Below are 18,732 nucleotides of genomic sequence, written 5' to 3'. Positions count from 1 at the left end.
AGTTATACCACAGACAAACAGACGTAACTCTTAAATGAAATTCATCAACAACTTTTGCTCTGTGTCTTTTTCATGAGCACACTGCCACCTGTTGGTATCTGAGACGAGACTCGCGAAGACGGTCTTCTTTTACTCCACTTTGTTATTTTTTCTTCTTCCTATCTGTGTTGACATTATGTTTTGGGCAGGTGGTTCAAACACGTACGTGACCACATCACCTCACATGCAGTGTGACTGAATCCCATTCACGCACAAAATCATGTTGAGGTGAAATTTTGCATCGCTAACAATCGCCAAGCAAAGTAATCATTGGAATATTTTGTTTTCAATTTATTTTTGACAGTACAGGAGAAGAAAATGCTGCTCGGAGTGAATTTTGGCTTCAGAATTTATCTCGGATAGCAATACTTTCCTCGTTTTATATAACGTAATCAAACGGGCTACAACTGACAGCTCAGTTGGGCTGCACTTGACGTTGCTTTTTTTCCTCTTCGCGAGTCTCGTCTCAGGTTGGTATAACCGCGCGAGACACTGTCGGCCATGATGGATATCGATTTGACGTTTGCTAACACGCACGCTATTACACAAATCCCCTGTAATTTTCGTTTGCATCATTCCGATGTCAAATATTTTGCAGATACTGAAAGATTTGATTCCAAATATTTGATAGGCAGTATAATTTATCAATTAAAAGACTGAAATGCACACAAGCTTAGCTTCCATTTTTTTTAAATTGAAATATTTTAATAGAAAACCCAGTATTCATAGTTTTTGTTTTTTTTTCTTATTGTTCTTCTATATGGCTCTACCAGTGGAGTTATCGAGGTTACTTCAAATTACTCACAGTAACCAGCTCCTGGTTATTGTTCTGGTTACTGTACTGTCCTCAAGGAATTAAATATTTAACTCCCAAAACCATAGTCGGCAAGCAGTGCCAGGATAGCTAGTATATTGTATAATTGCAGGCAATAGTGCACAAAAATCCTTGAAGTACTTCATGTGGAAATTTGTAAAAGAAATCCTGCATGAGCATGAGCATGAGCATGAGATGACCGTACAATTCGTAGTTGCTACTCCGTTACTGACCAGAACAGTCAACATTGCACAGGGAACCAAAAGGATGGGACCTGGGTGTAGCGTTCCATCCTCAATGTGCAATTTTGAAGGTTCAAAACTTTATATTGTCAGTACCGGCGCCGGTCACGTCCTTACGGTCATCGGGGAAGGGAAGGAATGTTGGTGTGGCATCCGTTGCTACTAGAGACCGTGTGTACCTCCGCATCCTCACGGTTGTCACAGGAAGGAAGTTTGTTAGTGGGAAGGAAAGGGATAGAAAGTTACATAGATCTGGATTCACATTGGTATGTGGTATGAACTATGCAACCCTTGATATGATTTAGTCTTCCGCCAGCCGGCTGTCGGAAGAATACAATAATTTTATTGTATGTTTGTGTATTAAATTTAATTATATACCGGGTATGAATAATTTTTAAACCACGCTTATGTCGGATCAACTCGTAATAACGCACGTTTGAGGCTTATCGTTTCTCAATCAGAAAATAAACTGTATGCAATTCCGTTTAGTGTTACTGCCAATGCTGAAAAACCGAAACCCGCGCCGTAGCTTTACGAGAAAACTGGACAACTAAACAACTAAAATCGTTGCTTTTGAGTTTCACCTATGTTCTTGTATTACTTTTTTTTTCGCGTTCCCGTGTTAATAAGATTGCTTATAATAAAACCGTTGTACATATTTATTATCCACGAAAGTTCGCAACGCGTAATATAAGTTGAAGATGTGATGAAAAACAAAAATACATTATCGTAAGGGTTCGAAAAAGAAACCATAATTATGGAACTCGGCACGAATAAATCGACGCGGTCTACTTGTCACTGTATCGTACGGTAATCTTGACCTTTCTAAAGAAAGAGATAATTCGCCGCTTTGATCGCTGATTGCCTGCCTGCTTGTAAATCTGAAATAGAAAATAGTATTAAATTGTGATACGTTCTCCACTGTTATATTTTTGTAAATGGTTATTTATATATAAATTAAATTTACCTGCATCCCTCTGAAACAAACGGTATATTAGCAGTGAAAAATAAAAAGAGTAAAAAAAAGGACTGTTCAATTTATAAAACGGACAACTTTACAAGGCTATAAAACGAATACACGTAGTTCAAATTTAACCACCCTTGCATCGTTGTTCAGTACATCATTTTTCATTATATGTAGTAATGATTTTTGAATCGAATAAAAATAGTTTTAATTCATAGAAAATCGGCCAGGTGTTAAATGAGGTGGATTTTACGATTCCTGAAAATTGAAAATATATATAAAATTACTGTTCACATATGGTATATCGTTTTTAATATCAGATAAGTATGTGTCATGCTGCAGCAGCATGAGTAATAAACATTCTGGTGAAGTTTATACTCAATTGGAAAATTTGTTGTTGAAATATTAAAGTCTCAAGTGAGATTCGATTTTTTGATTAAAATTCAATTGTAAAGCAAAAAGGACATGAAAATATTCAATAAACATTTTTTTTATGCATCCAGTCGAAAGTAGGAATGATGTGGTTTCAAATGCAGAAAACTGCTTCTTAATAGCATTGCTGGTTTGGTTACTGTGCGCCATTACAGGCACAGTAATCGAAACAGTTTCGTTCTTTGAAGGTTCTTCCAAATAACAATGCAGCCTAATGCAAATTTTACATAACTTTGATGTTGGAAATAAAAATTTTTCATCTGATTGTTATTAATTAAGGTGTATAATAACATAGGATCAACTTTGTTGAAAATAAATAATAACAAGGTTCGCTAGAATCGAAAATTTGCATCAATGGAGCAAAAAGAATGCAATTTTTTACAATGACCATCTTTATGGAATATTTTTTTATGAAGAATGCAATTAAAGTTTTTTTTTTCTTCAGCATCATTCAGAAAACAATATCCTACTACTCTGGACAATTTTTTAGTCGTATCCGTTATGCTATTGCATCACAGGACTTAAATAAATATTTTTTTAATATTTTCTTTGTAAACAAGGCAACTCACTTTATCAAGCTGAAAGCTGGCTTGGTGCATTATTACTAACCAAATATTGAGCTTTACCTTTAGTAGAATAGTATAAGATTCCAATACAATAAAAACTTCATGAAAATATGCATGTTTAGTATGTGGAAAAATATGTCGAATTTTGAGAAATGGGTTTTTATTGAAGTTTTACGAAAACCACTACAGTTACACAATAAAGAACATTTTTCTCAATGTTATATTTTTCCTACAATTGAGAATAGCTATTGAAAGTTATGCAAAAAACTGGTAAAATAGCAAGATCAAAACTTGATATGGTAGATCTTACACCGTAACGCACCATTCCAAGGTGATCTACCCACGTTACGGGTTTTTGTAAAGGAAATCCTGCAGAATAAAAACGTCCTGGGTAAATTCTTTGAAAAAACACTGAATAACTTAATAAATTCTTATATGAAGGATTAATGAAGCAGTACCTGGATGAACTAAAGAACTCGTTTCGGATATTTGAAAACGCCAATGAAAATATTCTTGAGTAATTTCTGCAGAAATAGCAGAGAAAAGCTATGAAGAGATCCTTAAAAAAACTAAATTGCTAATGAAAAATCCAAGAGAGAATCCTAGACGAATTTTTGAGAGAAGAATCTCAGAATAAATTTCCAAAATTTCCTGAAAAGATGACATCTTTTAATGAAATCTTTGGAGGAATTCGTGGAGAAGCTCTGGAGAAATTCTTTGAAGAATTCCTTGTGAATTTCTTTAATTAAAGAATTCCTTTAAAAAATCCTAGAAGCATCTCTGGAGATATTCCAAAGAAAATCTCCTGGTCGGAATTCTGATCATGTTCATGGAGCAATTCCTTCAAAAATGTTTGAAGAAATACATGAATGAATAAACTTCCAAAGCAATTAAGAATTTCCTAAAATATCCGTGAAAAATATATGTTGCATGTCTCCGGATTATTTATTCAAAAATTTAAATTAGGGGGATCAGGCAGCGTTGAAAGAATGATTCGACCGATTTCTCGAAAGGACCTCATTTGAAATAGTCGTTAGAAACTCTGGAACTCTTCAGCAGTTCATCTGAACCTACTTCCACCCAGTTAGCTGCCTAAGCTGGACACAGGTTAGGAACGTACTTTTAGGCCACGCCACGGTTTTATGGGACGGGAGACAGTGCCGACGTTAGCCCAACCGCCGTTTCAAGTTAGTGTCACCCGACCTTACTAAGAGGATAGAATGCCGTCGCTACCAGCTCATTTGTGCATAGTTACCCAAGCATGTACCAACTCTATTGCCAATTGCGAAGCATAACCAGTATACCATAATCAGGAACTTACTAGCGTCGTTCCTGATGTGCCCGAGGCACTCCTAGCTGGGCTGTGACATTTTGACATTTTGGAAGCGGTGCCATGTCGCTTGTACAGAGTTGCTCAGTGCTGGGTCACCTCCCGGTGCCAAAGGTGGTAAGTACACACTGGTGTGTGGATATGGTGCACTTAGAAGCTCCCACTTGAATCTTACAATGTCTGAAAACCATAAAAAGTTATTTCTTGTTGCATTACTGCGCACCATGACTAAAAACAACGATTAGCAGTAACCGTAGATTCAGGGACAATTGTGGTAGATTTCGTAGACCTTGAAAGATCTGAGCTTCGAATGACGATTGTGGTGGATTTTGTAGATCGCGAAATTCGTGAATTTCAGGACATTCTGCAAAGCTAACCATATCCAACAACCGTACAAGGCCTTCTCATTGGGTTATGGAGCATCATTGATTACAATGACCATAACCCGAAAGCGTGGATTGCATTTGTAATTTGTAAGTGATGAATCCGTGCAATAACCGAGAACCACAATAATATAACACTGGTCAAAAGTCGCATATTTATATTGAATTACGACAGCAGTATATGTAGATCCTGCTAACCAAAGGTCTTAGCACTGGGAAATCCTAGAACATCCAAACAAAATAACAACAGCTGCCCGTTTATGTCTTGCGGCTCTAACTGTATTCTTACATACTTGTCCCATGAATTCATTACATTGATAACATTTAGGCCTTACAGAGCATACCTATGCTGCAGCGGCAGAACCAGTGAAGGAAAAGGACACGAAGTTTACCCAGACGGAGGCCTTCGCTTTCACAGGTACAAGTGTAGTCCAAGAGGTGTGGCGGATGCTACTGCTGGTGATAAGCATTCGAAGAAGCGGGCGAGGCAGCCGTCAGGTGAGGACCTGTCTGGCGGTGCCTGTAAGACTGGGAGTATACTTACCTCGAAGGTCGGCAGCAATGGCGGTATGTTAGACCCTAGCCAGGGCTCTCGGAAAGCTGGGAAGGGTGGGCCTGGAAAGGATGGCCCGTCCCGGAAGGATGTCATCTGATGTTCCACGAGCCACCGGATGATTACTAGGTGTCTGAAACCAGGACACAAATCATGGGACTACAAAGGCTCTGACAGGCGCAAACTGTGCAGGAGGTGCGGCGCTGAAGGCCATAAGGCACAAGGCTGCTCGAGTCCACCCATTTGTCTGATCTGTACCGGGAAATCAATGAACAACAGGCATCCAACGGGTGGTCCAAAAGCCCCAGTGAACAAATCACAGTGCAGGTAACGCTACTGAACCTGAACCATTGTGAAGCGGCTCAGCAACTGATTTGTCAGGTGGTTTCTAAGTGGAGGACGGATATCGCCATCATAGCGGACCCATACTGAGTACCCGCCGGCAACGGCAATTGGGTCGTGGATGGGTCTAGTAAAATGGTGGTGATATAGTTACTTACCTTACCGGTCAGGCTAAGGCCGGGGCGGCCTCTTCTGTACATAGTAGCCGCCTCCATTCCACTCGGTCCATGGCTGTTTGTCTCCAGTTCCGCACTCTGCGTAGGGTCCGCAGATCGTCCTCCACTTGGTCGACCCACCTAGCTCGCTGCGCTCCACGTCTTCTTGTACCGGTCGGATGACTCTCGAGAACCATTTTAGTCGGGTTGCTATCCGACATCCTGATGACGTGACCCGCCCACCGTAGCCTCCCGATTTTCGCGGTATGGACGATGGTTGGTTCTCTCAGCAGCTGATGCAGCTCGTGGTTCATTCGCCTTCTCCAAGTCCCGTCTTCCATCTGCACTCCGCCGTAGATGGTACGCAACACCTTCCGTTCGAAAACTCCAAGGGCGCGTTGGTCCTCTGCACGTAGGGTCCATGTTTCGTGCCCATAGAGGACGACCGGTCTAATCAACGTTTTGTAGATGGTTAACTTCGTGTTACGGCGAATTTTATTCGATCGTAGAGTTCTGCGAAGTCCAAAGTAAGCACGATTTCCTGCCACAATGCGCCTCTGAATTTCTCTGCTGGTGTCGTTGTCGTCGGTCACCAGTGAGCCCAAGTACACGAATTCTTCAACCGCCTCGATTTCATCACCGTCGATATGAATTCGGGGTGGCGGGCGCGGTGATTCCTCCCTGGAGCCCTTTGCCGTCATGTACTTTGTCTTCGACACATTAATGACTAATCCGATTCGCCTGGCTTCACTCTTTAGTCGGATGTACGTTTCCGACATCGTCTCAAATTTACGAGCAATAATATCAATATCATCGGCGAAACCAAGCAGCTGAACGGACTTCGTGAAAATCGTCCCACTCGTGTTTATCCCCGCTCTTCGTATTACACCCTCCAAAGCAATGTTGAACAGCAAGCACGAAAGACCATCACCTTGCCGTAACCCTCTGCGAGATTCGAAGGGACTCGAGAGTGTCCCTGATACTCGAACTACGCACATCACTCGATCCATCGTCGCCTTGATCAATCGTATCAGTTTATCCGGGAATCCGTATTCGTGCATAATCTGCCATAGCTGTTCTCGATCGATTGTATCATACGCCGATTTGAAATCGATGAACAAGTCTGGAGCAACATTTGAAAAGGGCATACAAGCATTGGTAAACAATGACTTCACACGTCGCTCCTAAGCCCCCATCAGCTTATTCATAAAAACTAAGACCGTTATCAGATAGAGCAAACGTCGATCTTTCGGATAACGGTGTTCATTTGCGTGGGCGGGTTGCTGTTATGCCCTACGGAGCGTTTTCGAAAAAAGACACAAGACCTCTTGGGCCATTTTCAAATGTTGCTCCAGAAGTGATGTGTGGGCACGTTGTATTCGCGGCATTTCTGCAACACCTGGTGGATGGCGAACATCTGGTCCGTTGTAGCGCGTTCACCCATAAATTCAGCCTGATATTGCCCCACGAACTCTCTTGCAATCGGTGATGGACGACGGCATAAAATTTGAGAGAGTATCTTGTAGGCAGCGCTCAGTAGTGTGATCGCGCGGTAGTTCCCGCAATCCAACTTGTCGCCCTTTTTGTAGATGGGACACACGATACCTTCCATCCATTCCTCCGGTAATACTTCCTCCTCCCAAATCTTGGTAATGACCCAGTGTAGTGCTCTCACCAGTGCTTCTCCACCGTATTTTAGAAGCTCGCTTGGTAGTTGATCTGCTCCAGCGGCTTTCTTGTTTTTCAACCGGCTAACCTCCTCCTCAATCTCTTGAAGGTCCGGGGCCGGAGATCTTTCGTCCTGTGCACATACTCCTAGATCTGTTACCACGCCACCTTCGGTACTTGCAACGTCGCCATTGAGGTACTCATCGTAATGCTGCCGCCACCTCTCGACCACCTCACGCTCGCTCGTGAGAATATTCCCGTGATTATCTCGGCACATGTCGGCTTGTGGCACAAAGCCTCTGCGCGAGCGGTTCAGCTTCTCGTAGAACTTTCGTGTGTCCTTAGCGCGGTACAGCTCTTCCATCGTTTCGCGATCTCGTTCTTCCTGCTGGCGCTTCTTCATCCGGAAGACTGAGTTCTGCCTGTTCCGCGCCTGTCTGTAACGTGCCTCATTCGCTCTCGTACGGTGTTGCAGCATTCTCGCCCATGCTGCATTCTTCTCGTGTTTCAACTGTTCACATTCGCCGTCGTACCAGTCGTTTCTGTGATTCGGAGTCGCGAAGCCTAGTGCTGTAACCGAGGTACTACCTATGGCAGATCGAATGTCCCTCCAGCCATCTTCAAGTGTAGCTGCGCCAAGCTGCTCTTCCGTTGGTAGAGCCACTGCTAACTGCTGCGCGTAGTCTTGAGCTACTTCTACGTTACGAAGTTGCTCGATGTTGAGCCGCGGCGTTCGACTTCGACGCGTGGTGATAACTGTCGAAAGTTTTGAGCGCATGCATACAGCGACTAAGTAGTGATCCGAATCTATATTCGCACTGCGGTATGTGCGGACGTTGGTTATATCTGAGCAGAATTTACCGTCGATTAGAACGTGGTCGATTTGGTTTTCTGTTTGATGGTCGGGTGATCTCCAGGTGGCTTTGTGGGTGTCTTTGCGGGGGAAGAAGGTGCTTCGGACTACCATACCACGGGAGGCTGCAAAGTTTACGCATCGCTGGCCGTTATCATTCGATACGGCGTGCAGGCTGTTTCGCCCGATTACCGGTCTGTACATTTCCTCCCTTCCTACCTGCGCGTTCATGTCGCCGACAACGATTTTCACGTCACGCGGCGAGCAACCATCGTATGTTTGCTCTAACTGCGCATAGAACGCTTCTTTCTCGTCATCGGGTCTCCCTTCGTGTGGGCAGTGGACGTTGATGATGCTGTAGTTGAAGAAACGGCCCTTAACTCTCAACATGCACATCCTTGCGTTGATCGGCTGCCACCCGATCACACGTTGTCGCATCTTGCCTAACACTATAAATCCTGTTCTCAGTTCATTGGTGGTGCCACAGCTTTGGTAGACGATAGCCGCTCGATGCCCGCTTTTCCACACTTTCTGTCCAGTCCAACAAAGTTCCTGCAACGCCACGATGTCGAAGTTGCGGGGCTGTAGTTCGTCGTAGATTATCCTGTCACATCCTGCGAAACCTAGTGACTTGCAATTCCATGTTCCAAGTTTCCAATTGTAGTCCTTATTTCGTTGCGTGGGTCTTTGCCGATTGTATCGAGTCGTATTTTCTCCTATGTTATTCGCAATGGGGATTTTTACGGGTGGCTTTTTGGGCCTACGCCAACACTCTTGTCTCGCCGGAGGGCCATCGTGCCAATTCTGTTTAACGTCCCAACCAACACTGGGACGACCACGCTGATGGGGCTACCACTTTGGATCTAGCAGTTTGTGGTGCAGCGTTTCTTACTCAGCCGCTGGATGCCAGAACAGACGCTGTTTGAGCCGCACCTCCTTGGTGAACAGACACTCGGATCGTACCTCCTCAATCTAGCTGAAGTCAGAAGGACAACAGTGCCCAGGCTGCACTACCAGCTAAGCACACAACTCTTAGCTGGCGGTCTTTGTCATCGCTTGACCTGTGGAAGCATGAGGTAGGAACTTGTAAGGACCAGAGCTATATTGGACGCTCTCCTTATCGACTCACCGTTTTGCAGCCCGGCGGTGATATGGACGACGGGTAAATACCCCGTCCAGGAGTTGGTGTCTACTACGTATGAGGGCTTCGTGGTCGCCAAAGTAAACGGGGTCTTCTTCTGTAGCTGTTATGCGCCTCCGCGGTGGCCGATCGAGCAGTTCACGCAGATGCTGCACCTTTTGGCGACCGTGCTTACAGGGTGAAGGCCGGTGGTATTAGTGGGAGGCTTTAATGCCTAGGCTGTGGAATGGGGAAGCCGTTTAACGAACCAGCGGGGTCAGATCCTGCTAGAGCCACTGACCATTTTAGATGTCGACTTGGCTAATGTCGGTATTAAGAGTACCTATAGTCGAAACGGTGCGGAGTCGATTATTGATGGCAAGTAGTTCGAACTGGAGAGTATACGATAGCTACACTCATAGCCATCACCTGGCGGTTCGCTACAGTATCGACGGTATCGACTACAACAACAGCAGGCAGCGGGTAGAGGAAGAGGTGGCTAGGCCATGGCCTACGGGCTAGGCGGCGGATGGAGCAAGCACGATCTGAGGAAGAATGAAACGAACAGCGGGTGGTATTCGCCGCTGCAAAAGCCGCGCTGAAGACCGAGATAAAAGCAAGCAAAAAAGCCTGTTTTGAAGGTCTCTCTCAGAGAGCCAATGCGAACCCGTGGGGTGACGCCTACAGGATCGTGATGGCCACGACGAGAGGTGTAATGGCTCCTACAGAGTAATCTCCAGAGATGTTGGAGGGGATCATCGAGGGGCTTTTTCCTCATCACGATTCTAGTTTAGCCTTCTTTCGTAGGATAGCCGGGGACTGGAACTGGCGATGAGGAGAGGGTCAGCTGGCCTTAAAAATAGATCGACACGGTAGGGCAGGTGCTCGAAAAGATCATCCTCATTAGAATATTGCGGTACACCGAGGGTGTAAATGGCCTGTCGAGTCGCCAATACGGTTTCCTTAAGGGGAGGTCGACCGTAAATGCTTCCATCCTGGATCCAGTATTATGGAATGGCATGTACGACGAGGTGTTAAGGTTAGAGTTCCTGAAGGGAGTGGAGATCGTCGGCTTTGCTAACGATATTACGCTCGAGGTATACGGTGAGTCGATTAAAAAAGTGGAGTTGACTACCACCCAATCGATCAAGGTTGTGGAGGCGTGGATGAGGTCCAGAAAACTGGAGTTGGCTCACCACAAAACTGAGGTGATGGCTGTGAACAACCGGAGGTCGGAGCAGCAGGCGGTGATCAGTGTAGGCGTGTAACGACCCTAAGTCGTTATCACCCTTACTATTCCATACTAATTAGGATTCCTCAGTAAATATAATGTAATTGTCACTTATGTGGAACATTGGCACTTTTACCCTAGTAGCGATAAAGTTTGCGTTTAAATGTAAAAACAGTAAATATAATGTGTCGCCCGAGTACGCACATGTGAATCAACGGTTCACCGTTAAGATAAACAAAGACCTAGAGGTCAGAACGCTCCGAGCGAGCACGTTGGAATCTACGAACCACCGTTAACGTAAATAGTAAATAGCGAGTCACGTGGGGTTCAACGAATGTCCGTTAACAACCAAAGGTATGAACTAGGTAGCCAAAACAGACGTGTACAGTCATAAATATTACTTGAAAGCCAACTTATAAAAGACATTACTATGTTCAGAGGGGGGCAGTCAGTATGTAGTCAGTTAATAGTTGAGTTTATAGAAGTCAGTTGATAGGAGTTAGTTTATAGATGAAAGTCTATAGTGAAATCTAGATGGGGAAGTCTAGAGAGTTAAAGTGTGAGCTGTGCTCAAGTGATAAGTTTTAGTTTTAAGTGTTTTAGTTTTATAAGAACAATGGACAATATAAGTGAAGAAAGGAAGTGATGTAGCAGTTATCAATTTGATGACAGTACCATGGGGGGGGAAAGGGAAATAAAGTACATCTTTTTGTACAGGCGAATGCACTATCCCGTCGAAGCGCTCCGTCAAACACTTGGGCGTGTTGATCGACGATCATCTCAGCTTCGGTAGCCACGTTGATTATGCCTGTAAAAGAGCCTCCACAGCTATTGCGGCACTGTCCCGGATGATGTCCAATAGCTCTGCGGTGTACGCCAGTAAGCGCAAGCTTCTGGCTAGTGTTGCTACGTCCATACTTAGGTATGGCGGCCAGGCGTGGGGCACCGTGCTAAGTACTGAATGCTACCGTGGTAAGCTGGAAAGTATTGTTCGTGCAGTTGAATCCCAGAATTTTTGGACTAGCGAAGTTGGATTTTTCTCCAAAACCGTGCATCGGACCTAACTTCGGAAGTGGTGCGCTGTATAGCGGGCCAGGTTTACTATACAGCGCACCACTTCCGAAGTTAAGTCCGAAGCATGGATTTGGAGAAAAATCCAACTTCGCTAGTCGAAAACTCCGATTTTCAACTAAATTGAGAATAATTACAGGTTGATGTGCCTGACGGTTGCGCGCGTACCATACCGTGTCACACGACGCGCTCTGCGTTATCACTGGTATGCTGCCTATCGGCGTCCTTATCAGGGAGGACATGTAGTGCTTCAAAATGCGCGGCACAATAGGCGAAACTACCGGGGGTGCCGGGGGTGCCAGGCACCCCCTAGAATTTGAATGCGTTGCTGTGAGATATGGGGCGATGAATGATGAATGGGTGAACTAAAGAATATTTTGTTTGTAGTGCACCCCCTGGCAGAAATTCGTAGTTTCGCCAATGCACAAGAGGCATACGCAGGACTGCCAGGATGGCCTCCATGGTCGAATGGCAGCGCTCGTAGGGCAGTTCCACCAAAGGAAGGCGGACCCGTAGGTTGACACCGTTGGTAGATAGTTGTCGGATGCAGCCTTGAAGTCGATAAACGGGTGATGCGTTGGGACGGCATTTCTAAAGGATTTGCCTTAATATTCATCAGTTGCGATGTTCCTATATTAAACAGGTTGTACCATAACGGGAAGCTTTTTCACACCATCGTGCTAAAAAGTGACTGGACGCTAAGTCGGCTGTGATGGTCGTATGCTTATATTCCTCCAGATGAAAGTGATTCAAACTATTTTGTTTTGTTCATTTCACATGTCTGTCTCTACACTGAACGTTGAATAAACTGATGTTCCGGAAGCAATGGTTGTAAACCGCTTTTTTTTTATTTCATTTCCCAGATATTATACCGCATTTAGTTCACTACTGGACTGCGAACTGCGACTTTATAAGTGCGAAAACGTAAATAAAAGTGCGCGATTGCATCAAATCAGGTTGATGTCTTCGGCGCACTATTTCTTCAATCTATGGAGAACAAGTGCTCTGAAGACACCGAGTTGATTTGATGCAATCGCGCACTTTTATTAGCGTTTTCGCACTCGTGAAAACTAGTGCGATAGTCCAGTGGTGAACTAAATGCGCTATATTTTTGCCAAATGTAATCCTGCAGCACATTTCTATCCCAGGCTTACCCTTGAGGTGGCATCTGTTTTTATTTCACCTTCCTCAGGGCTCGGCCGAAAAATTGCGGATCGTCAATATCAATCGACGCACATGTTACTTCGGTGTGGTGTGTTATCGTGGGAGGAAGAATAAATATCGCCTTCGTATGAATGTGACCAACAGAATCCGAACCGGCAACAACAGACAACTTCAAATGATGACTGCGCATGATAATGAAGAATACACCACTGATCATGTTCGAGTGGCTTAAGATTAATGATGGAAACTGAAACTCATGTCGTTTTTGTTGATTGTGGTAAATTAGTTGTTTATCATCACATTCAAATGATACTTCACTTAGATCAGAAGTGTTTTAGCTGTAAAGTCAAATATTAGTTGCACTTTTACGAAGACACTATCCTTCTAAAATAAGTGTTTGGGCCCAAAACAATTTTGACTGGGAATTCTTTGAAAGCAGTAGGGTAAAATAAATAGAATCCGTTTTTATTATTTTATAGATCCATTCATCAGAAAAATTGTATATTCGTTATTTGACCTGCTCACGTGTTCCAACAAGGACACACCTTTGTTCAGTGCCAAAAACGTCTGTGAAACTACTATTGTGAGCTGCTATTGTGATCATAAAAGCTCGTCTGTTTAATTTTATCCTCGAGACGGACAAACGTCTCTACCAATAAATTTCCACCAAATTCCCAACTTTCCCAAGTCTTTGTCATCGTCCATTTTCCGCACGATACATCAACTGAACGTCGTCAGAACCGCTCCCAATTTCCCACGCTGCTTAACTACATAGGTATGTCGACGATTTAAATGCAACAGACAACAACGACGACGTCGAACTTCGAGCAGCGGCAACAACCGCATCATCCGCAAGGGAATCCCGGGAGTATTTTTGTATTTTACAGCCACAGCACAGCCAGCGTGTTCGTTCTGGGACAAATCGTTGTCGCGCCAAAAACCCAGTCGCGCGCGCGAGTGACCGACGGACGACCCGCATTACCTAGCTATGCATATGTAGCTATGGGTGGGTGACTAACTCGATGTCTCTGTAATTAACGGCGTCGCATGTAGGGAAAGCAGCGTTGCTTGATGGGGTATGATATTGGCACGCTACCAGACGGCAGCTAGGTAGCTTTCTTTGTACCTTTGTACGACGCAGTGGTTGAGATACGACTCGGGACTAAAACAGTTTTTTTGTTGGTTTTTACTTCTGTGTATTTCAACTAAGGCTAATTCTACACAGGGAAAGCAGCGGATACATGAATCCCTAACCCAATTTGATTTCCTTTGCATTGAGTTTAACCTCAGATGGTGAGGTTTACATCTATATGCAAAGTAAAGTTGGTAAACTTAGTTTTATCCATAAACTGGAAGTCACAAAACACCAATAGGAAGGACTAAATACTATAGTTCCTTGAATTACCAGAACACATATACTAAAATTGGGACGACACTAGATTTCGGTTTGGTAGATCTTTCACCGCAACGCAGCCCAAAAAAAATGATCTACCCACACTACGAGCTACGTTAAAGATCGAGCATATTTTAAACCTACTCAACTATTCATCCATCAGCACGGGTCGCCTGACACCTTGGATTGGGGTTACCTGTTTGGTGGACTTTTACCCCCAGAACAGGGGGTCCGTAGTGCTATTCCATGCCGGCAGCTACACGGGCATGGCTAGTACTTAGACTACCCGTTGGACTCAAGCTCCTGGATGGGGAGCGGGGACCAATTCAACTCGGTGTTGGTCAGCCCGCCATTTTCTCTGTAGTTCATGTACGATTCGAGAAACCGTGGAAGTAACGGAATCGGTTGACCACTAGCGCATTCGACCATGCAGCGGCGCCATACCGTAGTATGGAGACCGCTACTGTCGCGAGACATACCCTTAATTTATACTATTGCCGAGCTATTTGACACTATCTTTGACTATACCATTATCATGCCCTTTTGCTGGCGTATTCCTCATGGCTTCCGAATTTGAGCTTATGATCATGACCCCCATTGCTGATCGTGCACCCGCCTATGGTGACCACTGTCTGCTGTTCAAATTTGCGGTTGTTTACCATTGATTGAGTGCAATCCCCATCAAACTACAACCCTGGCAGACAAACAAGGCAGCAGTGCACTTTTACTTTCATCTGCGTGGAGGTTTCAACCTAACAATAGTTCGATACGATCGCCAGCCTCGTCAGTGCGATTCAGGTAGCTGATCTACATCGTGATCATGGAGCCTCGTCCGTTATCAGCCTGCGCGATAAGGAGAGCTACTGTCGGAGTTACCACGAAGAGCTGAACTACGGGAGAGCGGACCCGATCATCATAGCAAGAGGTTGCAAACTTTTGTTTTAGGAGACGATGACCAGTATCGCAAAGGTCACGGTCCGGTCCAGTAAGGGAGCACCCACGCTCGTGAGAATTTTAATGTGTTAGTTATAAGTAGGGTGCCTGTACCAGTTATCGCACTACCTAAGGAAAACTACTTCGACAAAAATAAGAAGAAGACCGACGAATGTCGTCGATATGTCAAATGATAGATTTGTTTTCATACTTTTCAGGAAAAATATAAAATCTGAGTCAAACCCACTTTTACTATTTATTACGGCGTGTGCCAATGATAGGAACCCTGTACCAGTTATAGACATACTTTTTAATTTCGGTTCCACTTCGCACTATTTACATGCATTCCTTATGGGATTTGCCATAACTGGTACACTATGGCGAAATAGGGTGCAAGGAAGCCGAAATTTTAAGGAAATTGATTTATTTCTATCATAATTTAAGAAAAATGTGAAATTTGAATGAGTGCAATCATCTTTTATGAACGTGATCCAGAGATGTCCATATCCTCAGTGTGGGAAAGAGAAATAGAAAATACACCACTCACGCTGTGCATCTGAACAGGAGCCCTTCTCTTATATGTGGATCCACCACTGCGTTTCGGATGCGCGCAAGCTTTGTGGGTAGAAATAAATCAGGCTAAACATTTCAATAGGTCCTATCTGCATTTGAGAGACTCTCTTTGTTCACTCTCTCTTTCAATTATTGCAATGTAATGGTACACTTTTCAACTATTTTTGCAGTACAAATCAAAAGACGATTGTTTTGACCATCGTTCAATGCAAGGAGACAATCATAATACAAATAAACAGCTGAGATATTAACGAAAGAGAGGGAAACCAAAGAGAGCCTCTCTTCTGCAGATTGGACCTTTAGACATGTTTGGCCTGAAATCTCTTAGCTCCCTGAGCACTAGGCCACACAACAGTGCGGCGAGAGCGATTTAAAATTCTCTTCGGTGAAAGTGTAAAAAATCACCCGGGCGCGCGCTCCAGTGAGGTTTTTGCGCCAGAGTGCGCGCTGCGGTGAAACACCGGAGAGTTCTCGCCCCGGCGACACCATGCTGATAATTCGGTGACTGCTGGGTGAAAACACGGGAGAGCGCCGGAGAGCGATGCGCGCAAAAGAGTGAGCCACACTCGATCCAAGGCGGACGAGCAAGAGCACGCACTAGCGCTTGGTCTACCTACCACCCAAAACAAGAGAAACTGGCTTCTTGGTGTGGTGAAAAATGTTCCTATCCCCAGTGTGGTCGATAAACTGACGCCGCAGTGAATCGCTACAGTGAAATGCCATCTCTGACGTGATCTATTGTTCACATATTTTTTCTTGATGATTTGCATCGTTAAAAGTTAAAAATCAACTATGGCGAATTTGAGGTACTATAGCCATAACTGGTACACTGAGCCTAGTAGAATAAAAGTATCGTCCAACTGTTAATAAATGTAGTTTTCCGGGAAATAAAGTGTATTTTTAAAGTGTGATGTGTGTTTCGTGTTGTACAACCGCTCCTTGGAAGAATTAGGCCACGATCGTCGAGGATAAGGCCTTCCAAGTGATTGCATGGCGAATGCAGGCCCCCCTTTCTTCGCCGCCAACTACATCGCCAGTCGCCCGGTCGATGTACGGTAAACTGCCTGCAACGGAGCTATCGAAATAAGAAAGGAGTTGACGCAGGTAACACGGCAGAACCGCTCAACCATCATCACCTCTATTTTGTGGTGCACGAGTGCCAACTGTCTCAATCTCATCCAGTAGTCCTCCACTAAGCTAATTGTGTGCGTTGATGTCATTTTCACTTCCTCTATTGACTCGTCGTATATCGTGAGGATCGGTTATTCAGCTATTGCGATAAATTCGCCGCTTGTCACTTGGGCAACCTTGCTTTGGCCATAGGAGACGGGGGCCCATGGCTATCGTGACGCGGGAACAACGTTTCCACGATCTTCTGCAGCATCTCGGGAGAGCGTTCTGGGGGTCTTGACGCGCTCTTCGTCTTGGTCATGACTACTCTGTAGGCATCACCCCGTGTTGGCTGCCTGGCAGAGATTTTTGAGTCTTTCGACCGTCTCAATCACGAAAACCCTCAAAGCGCAAGAAGGTCGTTGAGAAAATCATCGACCGCAGCATTGAATGACAGTACAGGGCATTTTAATTCAGAGTACTGCACAAATGTGTCTTATCCGATTCCATCCCGGTCGTTTCCAGAGTGAGACGAGGATGTATACTATCACCGCTACTGCTCCTCATTTTAATCGATGAGATCCTGGTAGGTGCGATTGATCGTGAACTAAATCGTGGGTTGATGTGGCAACCCATTATCATGGAGCCTTTGAACTGGTTGATGACGTTGCTCTCCTAGCTCAACGGTTCTCTAATATGCAGAGTAAGTTCAATGATCTTGCCGATCGCTCCTCGGCGGCAGGTTACTATCAACGTCAACAAGACCAAATTGTTGGATGTAAACACGGTCAACCCTTCCAGCTTTACGGTAGCTGGGCAAGCAGTGGAGAATTTTGAAAGCTTCTAATATCTTGGTAGCCAAATAGCGGCCAATGGTGGCACCAAGATCTACAGGGGATAGACAAAATGTTCGGGACAAGCAAAATGTTCACTTTTCAAAAAATGTTCAACTAGCTGTAACTTTTCGAAAAGTGCATCAAATATTCTCAAATTTTTACTGTGAGTGCATCAACTAGTTGTGCATCAGTGGTTCAAATTTGAAAATGGTCGGGCCATTCTCCACGAAGTTATAAAGATTCTTGAAAAAAGTAAAATTATCCGATGGCCAACTTTGAGCTGTTATATCTCCGGATTCAATGAACCGATTGAAATGAAATTTTGACCATTTATGACTTCTATAATGAACTCTGGAAAACATTTGACTTAACTTGAAATATAATTTTCTTCCGTGTTAAAAATATTAAGTTGAGTCAATGGTTTTTCATAGCTCATTATATAAGTCATAAATGGACAAAATTTCATTTCAATCGGTTCATTGAATCCGAAGACATAACAGCTCAAAGTTGGCTATCGGATAATTTTACCTTTTTCAAGAATCCTTATAAGTTCGTGGAGAATGGCCCGATCTTTTTCAAATTTGAACCACTGATGCACAACTAGTTGATGCACTCACAGTAAACATTTGAGAACATTTGATGCACTTTTCGAAAAGTTACAGCTAGTTGAACATTTTTTGAAAAGTGAAAATTTTGCCTGTCCCAAACATTTTGTCTATCCCCTGTACATAGGTGCACGGATCAAGAAGGCGATGGCTGCCTTTGATCCATGCACCAATGTCGGTTTGCTTTAGGTTTCTGGCACCAATACACAAGTCTTGCTGGACCGCATGATGACCGTGCTAACAGGGCGAAGGCCGGTGGTAATAGCGGGTGACTTTAATGCCTAGGCCGTGGAATGGGGAAACCGTTTCACGAACAACCGGGGTTAGATCCTGCTAGAGACACTGGCCATATTAG

The sequence above is a fragment of the Aedes albopictus genome, chromosome 3, assembly GCF_035046485.1.
Source record: "Aedes albopictus strain Foshan chromosome 3, AalbF5, whole genome shotgun sequence".
Classification (NCBI taxonomy): domain Eukaryota; kingdom Metazoa; phylum Arthropoda; class Insecta; order Diptera; family Culicidae; genus Aedes; species Aedes albopictus.
This window is presented reverse-complemented; position numbering follows the sequence as displayed.